Source organism: Opisthocomus hoazin, chromosome 2, assembly GCF_030867145.1.
Source record: "Opisthocomus hoazin isolate bOpiHoa1 chromosome 2, bOpiHoa1.hap1, whole genome shotgun sequence".
Lineage (NCBI taxonomy): Eukaryota > Metazoa > Chordata > Aves > Opisthocomiformes > Opisthocomidae > Opisthocomus > Opisthocomus hoazin.
Window position 1 is genome coordinate 76,683,526 of NC_134415.1, and position 17,621 is coordinate 76,701,146.

The 17,621-nt window shown below is 38.2% G+C and overlaps 1 protein-coding gene across 4 annotated transcripts in view; it reads left to right on the forward strand.

Annotated features, from left to right (window-relative positions):
- HS3ST5 (heparan sulfate-glucosamine 3-sulfotransferase 5) overlaps positions 1-17,621 on the forward strand; it is a 213,899-nt gene that overhangs the window by 99,222 nt on the left and 97,056 nt on the right. For all 4 annotated transcript variants that reach the window (XM_075414187.1, XM_075414188.1, XM_075414185.1 and 1 more), the window contains exon 2: positions 14,432-14,639. The gene's annotated coding sequence lies outside the window, so the exon portion shown is untranslated. The remainder of the gene's footprint in view (positions 1-14,431; positions 14,640-17,621) is intronic.

Here is a 17,621-nt window from a genome sequence, read left to right on the forward strand (position 1 = left end):
AGGAAGTGGAGCCAAGGAGAACAGTATCTGTACCCTCTGCTTCGACAAGCCCTTTAACTTCATCCAGGTTTTTGTTCCTGGGAGCCACATCAGCATATTACTGGTTGCTCCATCCTGGAGCAACATAATCAGCTAAAAGTCCTCAGAAAGTCAGAGAAAAATCATGAGGGACTAATACGGATCCCACCACTATCAACACTGTGTTTGTAAGTCAGGAGAGTTGAGACTGCTTTCTGCTGACCAGACTGTTCTACAAGTCAGTAAATTCTGTTAGACTGCAAGGAGCGTCCCTCACGCACCTCCCAAGGCACATGCTCACCATCAGCATTCATTTCTCTATTCCTCGAATGGGATGTGGAACCTCAGCTGAGGTTCAGCCTTTCCTCATCAAATGGATGAGCTACATTGCCAAGAAATCACAAGAGTCTATCTGGACATGGTGGAAAAAAATGAGTGTTTCACAAGTATAAGAGACTAGTTCTTCTTTAGATAGGAGGATCAAGAAAAACACTTATTTCAGCTGATGCAATAGACAGTTAATTTCAGTTCAGAATTATGTTAAACTATTATTTGTGACAAATAATATTGTAAAATTAATTTTAACACCCCAACCTATACAGATATCAGTTTCATTTTCTGATTTTTCTGATCTTGGTGCATTTTTTCAGCCTCTATTTTGTTTGATCACGCCTTGTTATCTTCATTTCCTCTTCCTCCTCAGAGCTCACTCACTTGTAGGTTCATTGTAGGTTATTGCATATATGACTGAGCTTTCCACATGTCTGTGCCCAGTGCAAGAACTTCTTGGTATGGCTGTTGAGCAAAGACTGTATTCACATGGTTGATGCTTTTAGTCTAAGAATTTTTTTTCACCAGTGGGCAGTATAGAAGATCTAGTGTTTCTTTTTCACTATTTAATTTTTGTTGCTTTGTGTAACAATATTTTTACACATGTTCTGGGAATGGAGATCACTGCCTTTAGTGTTACTGGAAGAACTCACAGTTACTAGTCAACAGTTAAAGAACAATTTTTGTACTGATACTAATTTACAATTAAGCACATGTACAGAAACAATATAATTTTTTACAGTGAGTGATATTTTTTCTCTAGGAATAGGACAGAGATGCAAAACACGCAAAAAGAATACTTCTAGTATTTCACAAAAGCCTTTTTGTGCTGTATTTATTGTTTCCTAAATATGCCATAACACTTGCCAAGTATTGCATAAGAAGACTTGAGGGACCTTAAAGATCTGTCATTCTCATCAAAATCAGCTTTCACTGAGATAGTTTTTTAAATTAGACTTTAGTGCTCTTAAGCTTAAAGCTTGATGAAGCAATTCAGTTCTGGGAGGTGCCCTGTTTAGAAAACGGACTCCCTTGTTTTAGATGATTAACTGTCATCACAGACTTTGAGGTTTTACTTATGACATTCCAACTCCATGGAAATTCTTTGAAGAATTCGTCTTACTATATTTTCAGATTGCATTGGAAACCTATAGTGTTACCTTCTGTCTTTAAAAGCCACCAGGTTATGGATTCCTTTCTATGAATTTTTGATAAGATGGTCCAGAACAAGGGAAAGAAGTAGTAGCTATCTGCCAACTAATCTGATGAAGTCTGTGTTCGCTGTTTAAATGCTTGCTTTGCAGAGCTGAAACCGATCATGAAAAAACTCCCAGCAGATCCATGAATAAGAAATATATTTTTGCTTATATATTATTTACTGCTGTAAAGCTTCTGCACTTTTCATGAGAAAACAGATCGTAGTTCATTAAAAGAAGAAAATTTCAACAATGGAGAATTTTTCATTACTTAGTTTCATCAATCAGTTCTGTCCTGTATGCAAGTGTCATATAAGACAAGCCAAACTTGCAAAACTGTGTTTCTCACAGCTGGTCTTGGAACTGAGGTTTCCTTTGGGACAATGGGGAAGAAATCCTTGGAAGTCCTGCCCACAATTGTAGATGCACCTACTGGATCAGTTCGGCTCCCCTGGTCCATGGACTGCGTGTTCGTGCTGCCATGCAGCTCTGCTTCATGCCACCAAGCCTCTTTGGGGCCTCTTCTCCTTTTTGAAAATATGGATATGTATAAAACAGTTCCCTGTTTGTTGCAGCTTGAGCGGTGGACAAAGCAGAATATTGCAAATGTGTACACAGCACAGAATTTATCTATCTGATTCATCTGTAGAAATCGCATTTCACTTCACCGTGGTAGGGTTGGTGTACTGTATTTCTGGAGCCTACCTATTACATGCAGAAGTGTCAGTTTTCTTCCTGATGAGAAAAGCTGAAAAAACTAGAATACTATTTCTATCATATTTGTCTGCCTTCAGAAGTTATGAAAGCATGTTCAGAGAAGATAACAAAAAGGTAGATAAAAAACGAGTGATGTTATGGAACTATCACCAAAAAAAGATAGAAACAATTCAGTGAATGCTAATCTTTAAATCCAATCAATACAGCAACAGTATTGAAAGAAATGCTGGGGGTTTTATTTTCTGAAAGATTCATAGCAACCATAAAGGAAAAGAGAACAGGTATAGTTCTTTTGAGGGCACACACGACAGGACACTAAAATGTAAAAATAAGTTTTCTGTGTTGTGTAATATTATTCTGACAGGGGAAAAAACAGTTAAAAGAAGTAAAATAGTTTGAGTTTGTTGTTTTTTCTTTTTAAACCTGTGATTCACTACAGAACATCTTGCAAAGTCTTGTATTGCTTGTTACAGGCGCTTTTTTATGATGATTCATAGCTTTGACAATTCAGCCTATTGATATCAAAACCACTTTGTGCAAATGCTCTGTGCTTCTTTGTTCCACTGACAATATGCAAAAGCCTTCTTATATCACCCGAGATGTTCCGCTTTTTGAACTTTGAAATTTCTAGCTTCAAACATCTCTTTAATCGATACATTTTATAAAACAACAACGCTTTAGGATTGTTTTCTGCTGTTCCAGGCACAACTAGCGTAAGGAAAGACAATGTTTTCGTGGGTTTAAGTTTAAAAGAGTGTTTTTACTAGCTGTTGCAGAAAACTGCAATTACATTTCTTTTGTGTTTACATTCTGGATATGTTACAAAATTACTATAATTATGTAGAAAAGAAAGTGATGATTATATGGTCAGCTTTTTACATTTCAAAACTATAAAAATATTATAATAACATTACATGTCTGAGTTACTCTCATAGGAAAGTGAAGGGCACAAGTTTCCTTCTGGCCTCAAATCAGACGGTTTATTGTATATTTCAGGTGATCCTCTGTAGGTTGTAACCACTGCAGTAAGCCCTGCAGTCTATATGATAAGCATAGTGGATGATTTAGGTACCTAACAGGAATAAAAGAGAAATAGTTTTGGAATACATCATCCTTGCATTAAAGGTATGAAATTAGCAAATGACTAGAACCTTTGAAACACTGAAATCCGTCTGAATTTGTTTATCTGGCCTGGCAACCAACACCTTATTAAAATCTCACTCCCAACTAGATTTTGATCACTGCCAAATTCAAAAAAGACTTGTCGTTGTGTTACTGATCAAGAAAAAAAAGAAGAAAAGTATGTCAGCAAATTGGGTGTGTGCACATTTTCATTTGTTGCCTGGACAGGCAAATTTGGGGATTTTGCATAAATTACTTACATAGGTTTCTCTCTTGGATAATAAAAGTTTTACTTACATAGGTTTCTCTCTTGGATAATAAAAGTTTCACACCTGTGACACTGGTGAAATCATTTCTTTAAATGGAGAATACTCTGTGACCTGACCATGCTGTAGGCTCCAGTCTTATCAAGGTGCAAGAGTATGACCAAGGAGAGAAACATAGTAAAATGCTTTCTTTAAATAGAGTCACAGCCGTGACTCCTAGCTGCGGTAGATTCCCAGCTTCTAAACCAAAGTGAATACTTCTGACAAATGGCAGGCAAGTACACTGGGTGCCTGGGGCTTTGCTCTCTTCAGTAGGGAGAATAAGTGACCTACTTAAAATTTCAGCAACCTAAGGAGCCTCACTCTACATAACTTTTGAGTCCTAGATAGGGGGATACTGTCAAATAAGTCAACCAACAAGTGCTCTGTTTAGGAAATGGGACCCAAAAGGAAATTTCAGAAATTTGTATCTTTAAAGCAGGGGTTTTTTAATGGAACTCTTGTTTGAAACCTTTTTTCTTCTCTCTTTTCAGCTTAGTTTTCCCTGTAAGCATAGAGTTCAAAATTTAACTGGGGAAAAAATACAGAAAAGCTTCTTCCCTAATGTCAAGATAATATTTCAAACATAAAACCCAGAGGATAACGATATGAATACTACCTCAAAAACTGGGTCACTTGTCACTCTTCTTAAGTAAAGTTCTGCTCCAGTCTTAGAGTATATCAGGAAAAACACAGTACTTTGATAGGAGTAAAAAATCACTGCGAAAACAGCAGGATAGATTACAAATTATTTTTATTATTCCAGTCCACCTTGCTTCTCTGAAGTTTTCTCCCAGAAAAGTTTTTGTGGAATGAGCCAAGTAAACTCTTTTCTACTATTCTTTCTTCCTAAATGCCAATGACGGGAGCTAACAACTTTATTTGTACCTGGAGTTTTATAAAACTATCATCTACCTTGTTTCCCAGTTACTGCTCTGAGTTTTCTAGACAACTGAAAATTTTACAGAACACCTTCTATGTTGTTGTTTCTTCATCTTTATGACAGTGATTATCTCAATCTATAGTAAGGAGAGGCACAGTGCCCTCCTTGCACTTATGATCTGCTTGGCTGAAGGTGTAGATGTCGAGTGTACTTACATGTTAATTCAGCATTTCTGCTCCCCTGGAGAAGAGCTAAATAAAGATTGAAAGTGAGAGGGGAAAAAAGCATGTCTTTGGTAAATGAACACAGCATTTTTAGGTCAGACCCTCATTAGTGGAAATCAATGTATCGTCATTGACTTCTATGGAGCTATGGCAAATTGCACCAGCTCAGAGTCTGTACGTGGTGATGATATTTGCATTTGTTGAGGCTTTGAACAAGAGCTGTAAAGCTTTCATATGGAACGGATTTGTTGCACTGGGAGTTCATAAGACTTTCTGTTTGGAGTGTTTGGAATTTGCTGCTTTTCAGACTTTCAGTAGTGCTGTACAGTGTCATATTACTTGTTCTGCTGGGATTTCCTAATTAGCAATGCTGAGCAGGAATTGTTTTGAATGTAGTGTGAACTGCTGAACCTCTTGTCCATTTTATACATTTTAAAATTAGTCTGTTTGATCAGAAACTTACCTGTAGAAACTAATTAAATGACCACGGCTGTTACACCCGAGTTCTTCAACCTGAAAGTTTGTCTGTGCAAGTATTCATGTGAGAGGTAAAACTCAGTTGCGTAAATATATTTGCAAATAAGTTTATTCTTCTGCCTTTTCAGCAAAACTACCTTGAAAAGTTTAAAATTTTGATCCCCAAAAATACAGGAAAATATTTATTTTATTTTCCTTTTTTTGACTATCTCTCAGTCCGTGACTACACTGAGACAATACCTGCTCAGGGCAGGGTTAGAGGACACAGCTGCAAATACGTCTATGACTAGTCAGTGTTTAATTCAGCTCTGTCTTTCCCATTGCCTTTATGTTGATGCTTCAAGAAAATCAGAGGTAGAAGTGGAAGTTTTGCGGAATGTCATTAATGTCACTTTAGCCTGAGTGAAAGGCAGTGTAAGAACCAGAGCTGACACTAGCATTTTGGTAGGCCCACACAACTGTTTCCATGTTCTGGCATCCAGCTGCCTCTGACTTCCATTGTGGTCTCTGCTGTTGTATACAGAGTGGGCCTTAGGACCTGGGGAATGGCCGTTGATGTTCCTTTTGGGTCACACACTATGCCAGATCAACCCAATCTGCCAGTAATGCATAGCTGGTGTGGAATGCAAAATTAACTGGAGAGGGAATTGTAAGAAAACATGAGACCTCTCTCTCCATAAGCACCTGCTTTGAAAAGATGGTGTTTTGCTGATGGGTATTTTGTTTTGTGTTTTTTCAGTGTTGCCAGTGCTCTTGATTTGATTGTAAGCCCAATGATATTTTGTGGTCTTTTTTAAAGCCCAGAGTTAAGTGAGCACATAAGAACCTCAGTTGTCATTGAAGAAAGAATTAAAATAGACCTCACGTTGTAGGCAAAATAAAACCTAGAAAGCATGCCCTGATTGCACAGGGAAAACTTGGTCACCAGAAGAGTATAGAAAATAATGCTGCTTTTATCAGAAGGGGGAAAAAAATCCTCTTTTCTTATTTTAATTCAAAGGAGGTTTTTCAGCTGCAGATGTATTTCATGCTGCAGCAGTGGTGAGAACTCCTAAAAAATGTATATTCTGCATGTTTTTAAAGCTCATGGGTGGAGTAGTACACATGTGGAGCTAAATCAGTGCTCTTCATGTCCAGTTTGTTGAACTGGGGCTAGCAGAGTCTCTGCTTAACTTCTTGCACCCCATTTGAAAGCTCTCTGTGCAAAGTATCATATTAACGTAAATGGAAATGTTTTACTGGAAAGGTCCTCTAGGGTTGTCTTTAAGGCTTCTTGGCTCTGTCACTGAACTAAAAGTTTCATAAATTAATTAGGAGACGTTATGGCTGCAAACTAGAGCTGTAAGAGCTGTAAGAGCTCTAGTTTTGTGGCTAAACAAACCTTCCGTGCATCCACAGAAGCTCCACCACTCTTCCACACAGACTGCTGCAGCATTATCACAAGTGACATTCCTTCAATATGTTTACAGTTTCAGCTCATTTCAAGTTCTTGTGTTCTTCTTACCACCCCAGAGCGTGAGCACCCTAAAGATTAACAATTTCCAAAACGGACATGCATGAGAAGCAATGTGGTTACTCACTAATGCTGATTGGCTTACAAAAAACAAAAAGCTTTTCAGATAGTGCTGATCTTGATAAGTTTAATGGAAATAGAAAGGAAAATATCCACCAAAGTGAAAAGAAAGTCTTTTGAAGCATTCATCTTCCTTTCTCAGTGAAGCAGCTTCTGTCACTCACCTGCCTGTCCCTGACAATCTTCATTTGTCATAAGCCTCTTTTTCAGTTGTTTTCCCCAGCCTTCCCGTTTCAGCTGATGAAACACCATAAGCAAAAGACAGCAATTGTTGGTGGTCTGCTCTAGAGAACTTGTTGGTTTTTACCAGAGCTGGTAAACACATGTGCATAGAAATAACACGGGAAGTGGGAACAGCTTAAGCTTACCCTGTTTTCGTTTCAGTTGCTTTTTCAATTTTTGTAGAAAACCTTCCCTATTTTTTTGAAGAAAAATTCTTGTTTCCAGATATGTCACTAAAGAGAACTGGCTAGTTCTTCAGCACCACTTGATAAAGAAATTCATATGGACATGTAAAACTGAACATCAGCTTTAACTCTGTATTTTACTGGATTGATACTGTTCTCATTCTTCCAGGTAACCGCAAATAGCAGCAGATCACCTTGGAGCAGATAGAAATTCTTTTTTTTCTTTTTTCCCATGAGAAAGGATGGTGTATTAAAGCTGTCTGAGCAAGGTTTTGTGTTTGGGGTTATTTTGTAGTCTTAAGTAAAGTAAATATGACCATGGGGAGGAACTGTCTTATCCCAACAGGCCTGATGCTGATCGTTTTTGTGGCAAAGTAAATCAAGAATAATTTTACCAACATCAGTACAGCCACATCAGTCAAATTCTAGTGGGAGTATGGAAAATGGCACAGTATCTCTGTAAAGAATAATGAAAGATTGCAGTGGGAATTGTTGTGCCTGTGTATCTCTGCAGGAAATCAGTGGAATTTGGTATTTTAGATAGTTGAATAAAAGAAACTTCAAATTTTAATTAATCAGAGCTAAGTTAATTAATCTGACGTAATGGGAGAACACTGTGAAACTTCAACAATCTCTTCTGAGACTGGACTGAATACCTCTGGTCTGGAAAGGAAAAACTCTTTTCAAATCTGCTGTTAGTGTGATAATGATTGGCAACATTTGGGCAGGATGGGAAGTGACATAAAAGCAAACTAGAAATAAAAACTGCTGCTCTGTCTCAAACGCGGCTGTTACGTGACACAGAGCAGTTCTGTCTGTGTGTGCTTATGAAGGAAACCAGGAAACAGCAAGATAATTTTGTCAGCACAGGCAATTTTTTTGCATTCTTCATGGCTGACAATGTCTTTGCTCAAAGTGCAAAACTGGTTTCTGAAAAGGTGACTGTTTAGACTGCTTAAACAACTGTCTGGGGAACGATAGGCTGCTTTTATGAGGTACGCAGATAAGATACCGGGTTCATCCACAGCCTCAGCGCTGCCTGTCCCTCAGCATGCCCGTGGAAAACTCCTGTCTCTCCACCAGCTGCCGGCATTGCATGTGGCTGCTGCAACGGCCAAGAGAGAGGAGGGGTCAGTAGGCAAGGTACCGCACTCAAGGGATGCTGCCTTTGAGGGAGAGGGGTTAAATCAGATCACAGGAGGTTCAGTGCAGGACTACGTCCTTTTCACTGCCTGCCTGGAACCACACTAAAACCTTTCACATTGAGAAGATGTGAAACTGCTGAAATAACAGATGGAACAAATAAGCTCAGCAGTCAGAGAAATTAGAACTGGAAAATAAAGATTCATCTAATCTAGATGCTTATCAGTTTAGGGAGAGAGGGTCGTCAAGGAGAGACACTTAACTCATTTTATAAATGGCCTGTGCTTCATTCCTAAATGAGAAAAAAAAAAACTTACTATAATGGGCAAAAGTACCGAAAAGATAAGCCATCATGATACTTGCATTGAGAATGTATTTACTGCTTCCTACTGTCTGTGCATCTTTGTGAGTCAGCTCGTGTCTGTGAAGTTCGGTTTACATGAGGCTGAACTTCCTCCAGAAAGCGGATGGGGCTGAGACTCTGGGTCACATACAAATCGTGTGTGATACGTAGGTATTGCATATATGGTGTACATGTGGAATATGGTGGATTAAAGGTATATACATGCTCTTTTGTGGTGCTTTGAACAGTTCTCAGGTATAAATGAGGTTTTGTTTGTTGTACATACCGCTGTTGAAGGGTACATTGAAAAAGTTTGTTCATGACTAATTTATTCTTGTTTTTCTTATTAAACATTTATTAGAATAGAACCTTGTTATTTCAGACTACTGTCTCAAGAGATTTACTACACATTTCACAGGTTTTTTTAATGTTATTTTAGTTTGAGAATTTTTTTTGGCTTGTAGCTTTCCTAGTGTAGACACACTGCACTAGGTTGACACCATAGTAACACGTTAATCAGCATAGGATGTGGATGCCAATTTTGTATGACAGTTAAACAGGAGAAACAGGAGGTTTATGCTTATTTTAAAATGTGGACACACTAGCACAGTGTGTTTACCAGCCTCTATTACACATTGATGCAAATAGTCCAAGTTGTGTTTTATCACACTCAAATGTGAGTTCAGAAGGAAAAATGTACCTTTTTAAAAATGCATGTTGCTAGTACTCAGCTTTTTGGTGGCAAATTATCGAGCTGCTTGAAATTCATTTCGTCATGCAACCACAATTTAACTTGGAACTGAAAAGCTGGGGATGAACATGGTGGTGTGGTAGTCATGATGACATGCCATGGCTTCACATGTCTCTAAAACATTTTGAATAACAGCTGAATAGGTAACAAGTGGCATGTCAAAATTTCCAAGAATGGAGAGTTTTCTCTGTGGGTAACTGCACTTCATATGTATGTGGCAGGTGGAAGAAGCAATCTATAGAAATTCCTCCCAGATTTCATCAAGAATTTCAAGACTATGTGCGGTCAGCTCTGCAGGTCTGTGCTGGAGGGCTTCCCAATGCTACTGCCCTAAGACAATCTGTCAGAAAGGTTTACCCCCGAGATACAAATACTGGAAGCTCTGCTTTCTTAGAAGTTGGGGCAGCGTGATTGTCAGGGTTGGACAGATTCCATAGGTTCAGAAACTTTGGGTTATTCTGCAAATGACTTTCAGTGAGCAGAGGGAAGCCAGGAAGTGAAAAATCTGTGCAGGTGAGAACCCCAGAATTTTTCATGTATTTAATGTTTTTTTTCTTTTTTTGTCCCCAGTGACTTAATTATGGCTCTGTATGTGTTTCCATGGCATTCATAGCAAATTCATTGTCTTTTTAGGGAACAGCTCTGACTGTGACTTGAACCTGCCAGACCAGCTGTGACACTTGCTGCCAGGACAGCCTCTTCACTACCAGGGAAGCAGCTATAGCCGCTCTCTGTGCAGTTTACACAGCAGCATCTACAAGGAAATGTAGCTTTAGACACACGTTAACTGTTGTATTATTCAACTATGAAATCTGAATGTGGGCTCAAAATAGCACTAAAACCAAACAATGAAGTACTTTTCATTCAGTCTTCATGTGAATGATCTTTGGTGTTTAGACTTACCTCAGGTAGTTACTACTGCAAGGGATCACAGTGATAAGTAAAAGAGAAAAAATGTCTACCCTTTGAGATTTAGTGCCTTCTATCTCACTCTGATGAAGCAGCATGTATGATTCAGCTGTCATGGTCTAATCTAATTCATATTATACATTGCAATGGACAAGGTGCATGCACGTGACCAGTTTTTGTGTATTATTTGAGGGAGAGTAACATTCCTGTGTGAAGAAAGAAGAGGTCACTTCTTAAAATGTACAAGTGTTCAGTTGCTTGCTATTTTCAAAACTGAAAAAAAAATAGTAATACTTCTTTTTAAATTTTGCCTTTCCGGAATCAGGAGACTCTTGTCTTTTCATCTGTTTTTATAAGTTTTCTTGCAGAATGCTTTCTTGTGCTTGAAAGACACAAAAAAATGCATCTAGCCGATTCGGAGAAGGAAACCAGTAGACCAACTCAAGTTCATTGTTAAAAAACAAACAAATAAACAAAGATAACTTTCAGCAGATCTTACTTTTTGGTGTGCCTTGACTTATGATTTTTAATGCTTGGAGTCCACAATACTGGACACTGGTGGAGCCACACAGCTACGCAGCATCTAGCTGCCCTTGGTAGGAGTGGGAATCAGCTCAGCGTGGAACAGTTCAAACCTCTATGCAGTGCAGGTGGCTCCTCTTGAGTAGTTTCGAATGAGAGACAGTGATGTCCTTTGCTTTGAATTCAATGAGCTTTTGAAATGCTTTTAAGTCATCAGGTGGCTGAGTAAGGGGTTTGCTGTCTTAATGGAGGGGAATGATATATCTACACCAATTGTTTTTTCTCTTATTGTTTAGTCCTTCTCTCCTGCTGTCTCTCCACTAAGTGAGTGGAGGAAAGGCGGGAGATGCATCATAAGGGCATGTGGGAGTATGTGAGAACCACAGCAGGCTGCGTTATGTTCAAACACTGTGTAGGACAGAAGGTGTCAAGCCTGGCAAGGTCTAGTCCCTACGACCTATGCGGAGTGATGTCCATGTGAACTCTGGCCAAGGTGATGGCCAGGTGGGGAACCAACCAGCTCATTTCAAAAGGGAGCCCAGCAGCAAAGGAACATGAGGCAAGTGAGCACAGTCAGAGGACTAGGACCCAGCAGCAATTCATGGACTAAAGCAGTAGATAAGGCTTTGCAAGCAGGAACTGCTTGGATCCCTAAATATTTTGCTGCTTCTTTATTGTTAAAGCCCTTGGATCTGTCGGAGTGTATCATATGGCTTCTAAAGAAATGAGCTAGAAGATTTTTTGTGCAAAAAGAATGACACAGCTTATTGGTTAATACTGTTGACACTAATGCTAACATCCTTACAAGAAAAGCAATCAGTCCGTTGAACAGAATCCTAGTCTGAGAAAGAACTAAAAGTGGTTGGATCTACCATGTCCTTTTACCCTCTTGTAGGGCATGTAGGCCCCTGTGGATCTTGGGCATGGAGTCGGAAAGGACACACTGGCCAGAGAATCTAGTCTTAGGTAGAGTGGGTAAATGTACATTGAAAATGGACACATCTGTAGTGTTCTCATTAGCCGAAAAAGAAAATGTTCAATTAGAAGTCAAATAAGAAAAAAAAAATGATGCTACCCCACTTAATTTGATTTTTCACTTCATATATATTCATTTAAACTGTTTACAATAAATAAATTGATGACATTTGTGATCATTATATGTAATTACAGATATTGATATTTGCATACATTCTGTGTTGAATTGTGGCTTTTATTGGTAGATCTGTCATTCCTGAAACTTATTGTTTATAATCAATATGAAATTTCATCAAATAACAGAAGAGAAATCCTATCTGTTACTCAGTCTGAAAACAATCTATTCTTGGCAGAATATGTGTGTTCATTTAAACTGAACAGTATCCATTTTATAAATAATTGTACATACTGTCAACACATTATTGACTAGTCTCCTTAAGCCTGATGGGAAACCAGTCCATTCTGCAATTGCAGAATGCCTATAAAATGATAGGACTTTCAGCAGCATTACTCTTAGGAAGCTTGAGTACTGCCCTGGAAAATTTTAAGTTATTTAATTCATGTAATACACTTATAGGAAAGAGCGGAAATGTATATATGCATCTTTCCTCCAAAAGTGTTTTCGTATCTCCCTTCTTGTCTCTGAAACCTCCAAGGTAGTGAAGATTGTCAAAGCACAGCCCTCAGAATACATTTTATTCTCGTGATCAACTTAGCTGAAAGTCCTGTAACTCAGACCATGACTTATTTGTGATACATCAAGAGCCCTTGAGAGCTTCCTCTTAAAGGTTCTATCGCATTTGCTTCCCTCACTGTCTGTGTCACACATATGAGTGATGGCAAACACTGTTTGGATCTAATGCTACAGTCTATATCTCTGTCATGACATCAAAGGGATCAGATCCTTCTGATTTCCAAAGTCCCATTCTCACGTCTGAGAGAGGAGTTCGTTTGTCTTCATGTGACTATTAATCTCATTTCCAGGGAGAGCTTGTATAATTACAGAGAAGTTTTGTAGGGTTTGTTTGTTAGTTAGTTAGTTAGTTAGTTTGTTTGTTTGTTTGTTTGTTTGTTTGTTTTCTGGAGCCAACCTATCAGTTTTCAAAGATACTATTCATGATACTGGCATGATTTCACAGAGCAGTAGTTGAGAGGTTTTATTAGTTATTTCAGCTCAACATTTACTCTATGAAACTGAGCTATCAAAAGAGGGCTTTTGGGACATTATCAGTTCAGTCTAATGTATGAGCTCGAATTATTGTATCATTATAATATGCTGCTTGCTGTCTTTTGCCATTGATTTGCCTACATTTTTTAAATTGCTTAATCAGAAGCCATTTGTCTGATAAATTATTAACAAATGAATGTTTCTGATGGGAAAAACAAGTAATTCAGCATTGTAAATCATGTATCAGGCAACAGCAGTCAGAAGTAAACTACTCTTGAGCCAAGTAGTTTATGTAATGTAGATGGAAATTATGTAGTGAAATAAACACTTCACTGCAAATAAAAGATGGCTGTTATTTTCCTAGACTTATATCAGATTCTGCAGTTTCTGCATTGTACATTTCTATATTCTTTTACTGGTCTATCAAACATAAAAAAAATTTAGTTTGAAGTGTGCAAAGGCATCTGCACTTGTTAGACTCTGACCATACTGTAAGGTGCTCAAACTGGTGGTTCTTTGTAATATTTCTGTAGAAACATTTTGATTTAATTCTGCTTTTCCACTCACAAGTATTTTTTCCTGAGTAACAGAATAATTACAGAGTTAATGTCTTTTGGCAGGTCACGTTGGCAATGATGATTTTGAGGGCTTAACTGTATTCCAGATTCCTTGGGACTTGATTTACTTTGAAAGAAAGTAGATATATTCATGCCTAAAGCTAGAAATTGTAGTACAGGGTTTGCAATTAAATACCATAGTCACATTTGTGTCTGCGTCCCATTTCTTCAGTATGGAGGCACAGATAGATTATAAAAAAAAAAAAAGAAAACAGAAAAAAGACAGGAACAGTCAAGCAATTCTCGCTAAACACTATTAACATTTTCTTCAGATGGGTCTGGAATTGTTCTCATTATAAAAGTAGCTTTTCTAGTGATTTACAAAATGGCTGCAAAACACATTTCTGGTCGATGTCAAAGGTAAAAGGCAGCAGAGCAGCAGTAGCACATGCAGTACATTGCCTCTTGCCAGCAAAGATCTAACATTCTTTTTCCTGCAGCCCTCTTAAAATACGTGTAATTAGCAATTTTCTGTTATTTGGAATGGTTTTTGTTTGAGGCTTACCATTGTGAAACACATTCGCCGTCATTTTTAATTCCCCTTCCTCTCTAAACTGCGCTCCAGATTCCAGGCTGCCAATGCTCACAAGATACAGAGACAGTACTTCCAAAAGCTTGAGCTGGGAAGTACCACCTCTGGGGCCCTAATGCATAAAATTTCTTTTCAGACCTTAGAAAGGAACGGAGTATTTGTTTTATTGGTTTGGGTGTTTTTTTAAATATGCAACAAGTGTCTTCTCTTTCTGTACAGGCTTTGCGAGTTGCACACCATTTCAGCAGAGATGTCTGATCTTCCCATCTGCGTACCTGGAGTTGCTTTATCCCTTGATTGGTCTTTTCAGTAACCACTGAAGACTTCTTGAGACTGGACATTGGAACAGATGAATTAAATTCTTCCTGAATGTTCTTCGTCATATGCGGATGTACTGGACTTTCTGGATGTGCATAAGGACACAAAGGTTAGTGTATTGCTTAAAAGCCTGAAGTTTCATAACTGTTTCATTTAACCATTAGCAGTGCAGACTATGTTTCAATTTGTTGCTTAAACATAGCCACAGGTGGATAAAATGGTGATTGACATCACATATGTAGTTGAGATCATGCTCTTAACTGCCACAGAGTAAATGTACTTAGTGAGCTGGTGCAACTTCAAGCCCTGTAAATGACTTGCTGGCCGACAAGAGCAAGGTCTACCCATGTTCTGAACTTCATTGCCATTAGCCTTTTCTGTGGTATTTCTTCTAAGCTTGTGTTTAGTGCATTGCAATCACACTCATCTGATTTACGACTGGTAAAAAGGGGACCAGAAGAGTATTCTACTTACCTCTGTTCACAAGATGGTCCTCATTCATAGTCAATGGGGATGAGGGGGTAAATGTTGTCCACCTGTGTGCTCAGTTGTTCTAGATGGCAAGTGGGCTTCAGGGGAATGCCACAGACATACATAACGTGTTGGAAAAAAATAATTTCTTCCTAGTGGCAGCTATTCACTTCCTGGAAGTTGTGAGATGTTAGTAAAACGCTTTTTCTATCCCTTGATTTCAGTTAAATTATGTAATCTACGGATATGGGTCTCTCACCACTTTGCCACCTCAGGAGATCACCCTCAATAAGGACAATTCACTGATGTTGTTTTTCTGTGCTATGATTGAAAATGTAGAAGAAACCATTCTACAAACAGATACATGCTCAGAAAGGTGATGGAATTTGTGTGGGCATATGTGCACATCTAGTTATGTCTCAGACACATAACTGACAAGGAAAGTAACAAGATCATAAAGATACATCAGGATTTTCATCACCAATCACAACATTATAAAAAAAATATGTTTAGAATGATGTGGATAATGCTACATGCAGTAGAGAAGAAAAGTGAACAGTCATGTAACCTTGATTTTATTCTATGATTGCCATCTGTTTTTCAACTTTTGCATAAATTCTTCAGGATTATTGCTCTGTCTGGGTTTGGGAGAGGAGGTGGCTTCAGTTTTACTCTGTCAACCTCATTTTATTTGATTTGGCCATTTTTAAAAAATGATTAGTTTTACAAACACTCTTTGTTCTTATTAAACATCTATACAACCTATTAAAATGGTTTCAGGAAACCTATTGGCTCGAACTTGGTGCAATTAGAACTACATGAACCGAGTTCTGCTTTCTCATTTTTGTGGAGGGATTCTAGCGATGTCATCTCAATGATAGCTTTCTAATCAATCTCTTTTTGTGTGCTACTCTAGCTAGCATTTTTTTATGCCTTCTAAATGCCTCCTCCCTCTATAAAGTAAATAGAAGACAAAAATATCATCTCTCATCAAAAGGAATTGTTTCCCCTTTGGCACCAAATATCTACTCCAGACAGGAGGAGAAAAAAAAAAGTAACAATATCGTTTTCTTTCATCTAACTTCTGTTGAAGTTACTGAGAGTTTTTTGTAATAGAGTTCAGTAAGAACAGGAACATGCTTATGAAAATACAGACTCCATTTAAAAGCAGAACGTTAGAGGAGTTGCAAGATTTTGCAAAGATTTCCATATGGAGGAGAGCTATGTTAATTCTGTGGTGTGCCTTCACTGCAATACCTAAATATTTTCCGAGAAATTAAAATTCATGTGGGCATCTATTGTAGCTTTAACGTGTAGACTCTTTCTTATAATATTACATCTTTATACTTGCGTGTACACTAAGAGGTGAATATCTCACACAGTTGCAGAGTGGAAATATCAAAAGTGTCATGAACTCCACCTCCTTGCACTGCATGTATGTTTGTACTTCCTGGGGGATTTGTGTAATACGTGTTTGTATGGATTGTTAAATGTATAGGATTATGAGTTCTGCAAACTCAGTACAATTATTGACAGAGCCTTGCTATATTAGGATAGGTAACGTTGGAAGATCCTACATATTTTTCATTTTGCTTACAGTGTTGCTACTAAAGCACACATTCATTAATACCAATATATAAATTTGGATGGAAAAATATGCAAAAAAATGCTTTATTCTTCAGTTTTGTGGATTTTGTGCTTTATGCTATATCAAATGTTACAAACATTATTTGATAGATTGGAGAACAATCTTTCTTTGATAGATAATGGAGATGTTAATTTAAACAGCGCAAGTGAAAAAGAATGAGCTAAACTATATGACTGGCTGCAAATCCAGTGGAGTCTCACCTGTCCAAATTTTCTATGATGAATTATATTACTGGCTAACCTTTATCTTTTGCAAGTACCTCCCTGGTTAGGTCAAAAGAAACTTTGTGCATTTAATGAAGAAGCACCAAAAAAAAAAAGATACAATTGCTTCTGAAGTGGGACTGTTTGGCATAACCCCAGATTTAAAACTGATCCTGGAAATTTTCTGCTAAGCCTACAGCACACAGACTGAGTCCTGGAGGTTACAGCAGCCTCCTGGAGGTTGGGAAGAGAGTCCCCTGATGTGGGGAAGACTGAAGCGTGCCCTTCCGTGTCTTGGGAGGTTGACCTAATGTATGGGAAAAAAAGATGCCTTATGTCACATGTATTTTGAGGAGAGGGAAAACAGAAATACTTCCACCACTTCAGAAGCAGGTCAGAGCTGTGAATCCTAATCCACAGCAACAGGACTGCAACTCAGTATAAGGTCCCTTAAGGTCCAGAAAAAAGTCTTGTGTTTAAGGTATGTCTCTGCTCTTGTTATCACCTTTGCCTGACTTGCTGGCTCTCATGAGAACCATCTTTCACACAAGAGTAAGTGTATCTTCCTCTCGACCATTATGCCTCAACAGCAAACCTAAACTACATACATCTATCTATAGCAGTAAAATAGGGCTTGGACATTAGTTTCATCCCTGGCTTCTGCTCATCTATCCCATCTGTTCACATATTCCCTACATGGTGTTGCCCCACAATCCCACGCAGTGCCAGGGTAGTAGGGTGAGCAGCTGAATAGTTCACGGAGCAGCAT